At 37.6% G+C, this 2,975-nt stretch overlaps 1 long non-coding RNA gene across 2 annotated transcripts in view; it reads right to left on the reverse strand.

Annotated features, from left to right (window-relative positions):
• LOC107834886 (uncharacterized) overlaps nt 1–2,975 on the reverse strand; it is a 16,034-nt gene that overhangs the window by 3,613 nt on the left and 9,446 nt on the right. The window contains exon 2 of one of the 2 annotated variants that reach the window (XR_001660721.1): nt 1,126–1,150. The exons of the other annotated variant lie outside the window; for it this stretch is intronic. This is a non-coding gene — a long non-coding RNA (uncharacterized LOC107834886). The remainder of the gene's footprint in view (nt 1–1,125; nt 1,151–2,975) is intronic. 2 annotated transcript variants of the gene reach the window in all.

Raw genomic sequence — 2,975 nt, forward strand, 5'->3', positions numbered from 1 at the left:
AACACAGATCCGGTTGGGAGTGCATGAGTATTTTTGAGACTCATTTGACGCTTTGGGGAGCTCCCAGATTTGTGTGTAGATGGTGCGTTTGCATGCTATTAAAAGCTGGGTCATCTGAGTTTTGCTCTGAGTCTAGTGTTGTTATCCTCGAAATGTTTCTCACTGTGCTTGTGCCGAAGTGCCAGACACGTTAGTTCGGTGGAAAACGGTATATCTCAGCAATTCCTTATAATATCCTAAAATTATTTATAGATAATAGACATATTGTGCATTTTTGAGCGGTACAGTCTCCTGTACCATTGATGTGGTATCACTGGGTGGCGGAAAGGACACCGACCGTTCTGAACTGAACTGCTGTACAATTTTCACTCAATTGTAATCACATTTACTTGGATACAGTGGAAACGTTACCTGTGTTGAGGTAGATGAGCAGTATTCATAGTGTCTTTACCTTAAAACCTTTTTGGTTTCCATTTGTTGAAAGTTACAAACATTTAGCCATAGTTTGACCACTGCTTTATGACAGAAAAAAAGTTTGATGTCACAAATATATGATTTTAATAGAGGCCTCATTAGATTTATAATGTAGAAAGAAGACAATGACAACAGTGTTTCCTGAATTAACTTTAATGTTAATTTCACTGCACACAAAGGACAGATTCAATATTTAAGATAGCAACAAATCTGTTGAATCCTTAACAAAATAGGTTCAGATTAACATGGGTGGTTTCACAGCTACCTAAAATTAACAATGAAATGTCTTAAAAACTTACATGGAGGTTCAAATATTTTCTATAATCAATTAACAAAAGAAAACACCATAAAGCTGTGTATTCAAATAAGACCAAGGCCAGTCTGTACAGATTGAGGAGACATCATAATGTTTACCAACAGAGCAGGTTAACTAAGGGCTGTGCAGAGCAGGTGTTCAAAAAAAGGGCACATCTAACCACATTTTAGGTCAGAATATTAAAGTCACAGAGCTTTCAGAGTTTAATAAACAATGATAAATTAAAATTGTGAGATATACAACTAGATTTAGTACATCTTAACATAATAAAACATAACAGCTGCCTTGTAATATTAAATATATTGTTCTCTATCATTAACAATATAGGTAAGAACCTTTTTTTTTTTTTTTTTTTTGTTACTTACGGTACTCGTTCTGACCCAGTTGGTCAACAATCCACTACCTTTTGCTGCTTCGAGTAGATCCTTTCTTTTTCGTTTCTGACATCTTTCTTTACATGGCATCTTTGAATTGAAAAAAGCAAAACATAATGAATTATGATAAGAACACTATATTAAACCACACTACCAATTCTTTACCATTTGCTACGGTCACTGACCTCTTGGGGCTCTCTTTCGGAGAGAGCTCTGTGTCTCTCTGTTTCAGTTCTGCAGGTGAAGTGTATTGGGGCTTGTCAGCCGCCCTATAAAGAGCAGCAAGCTGGAGATGCCAGATCCCCATGGGCGTAGGTTTGGGTAGGGACGGTAGGGACATGTCCCGACCAATATTCACGGGATATGAAAAAGTCCCGACCAATTTTTGCCATATTGGCTCAAAGAACGTGGATCTACGATCTTTGATTAGCAGCAACAGGCGGTGCGCGGAACGGAANCTCACTGTAGACATGCACACTTGTTCCTTATTGTTGAAATTGTCAAAACTTAAAGACAAAGAGAAACAAAACTACAAGTTTTAAAGAAATCTGACACTTTGTGCATTTTGTAGAAAGCTGCATAAACTGGATCAGAATTTATACAATCACTTCCAGGGTACAGAGACCAGCATCTGACTGTTTGGAGCTTCATCACATTATATTTTGTTTTTGTCCCACTCTGTGTTTAATTTTTTAATTTCACCTGCTGAATTTTGCATTTTGCTATAGATTTAGCTTTCCTAAATTTGGCTGTTTGAACACACACACAACAGTATGAGCATATTTTCAAGACAGCCCTATCACGTGCATCAACATTAGAATATTTGGCTGAGTGTTGCAGATGAAATGGAGAGTGCATTGGAGAGTGAGCTGAGGCTGCAGTAACAGCCTGACAGTGCAGCTTAGAGCGAGCCCTGGGGTGCCTGGCAGCTCCTCAATAGAAGTGTCAGACTGGCTTATGAGGAGGTTTTACCTCCACTCTAACTCGGTCAATGTCCACACTCCATCGAGGAAGCGCAAAAAGCACAGATGTACTTAAGTCTGCCAAGTGTCACAGTGACAATGACATTTTTCTCTGCTGCTCACACAGAGTTGTTCTATTCTGATGAGACACTTTTTCATCCATTCCATTTATCCATAAATCATGCAACAATGAAAACTTATCAAGATTAAGCTAAACTATAAATGTGTAACCACTACTTAACCGAATAAACAATCACTTCAGTATAGTAAAGTTACTTATGCTCTAGGGTGACACAGCAACACAGCAGGATGACTGCAAATAAGTTTTAACAAGTTTAGTTTATTTTCTCCCCCCACCCACAAAAAACATAAATCCAGCAATTACCAACCAAAAAATAAATAAAAAAAATAAAATTGTCCACCCTTATAGAAATAACGTTAATGTTCAAACATCATAGTTTTGTAACCTTTTAGTTTTAAAACTCACTTCAACAATTGTTTATTTTTTCCCCCCAAGAAAATTACATATAGTCCTTCAGTATAACAGTCCAGTCAGTCAGCTCATAAGCTCATTATGTGCACATAAGTTGTCAGTTTTGACAATCTTCTTGAATGAATAGTTTGTGGAATGAAAAAAAAAATAAAGGATTGAGGGCCCCCTTTATTCCAACAAGCTTATCTGTTGTCTAAGCAATTTGTAGGTGAGTTTGCTCTAGGGTTGAGATTGTGAAAGGCACTGTTTGGATTAATCACTGCTCTCAACCTGGAGTGTCGGCCAGAACACCACTTAGGCCAGGATTCATCTCAGGACCAGATTTTAGGATGATGTGAAGCAGATGGAATAATGAA

Source organism: Poecilia formosa, unplaced genomic scaffold (genome assembly GCF_000485575.1).
Source record: "Poecilia formosa unplaced genomic scaffold, Poecilia_formosa-5.1.2 Scaffold826, whole genome shotgun sequence".
Taxonomy (NCBI): Eukaryota; Metazoa; Chordata; class Actinopteri; order Cyprinodontiformes; family Poeciliidae; genus Poecilia; species Poecilia formosa.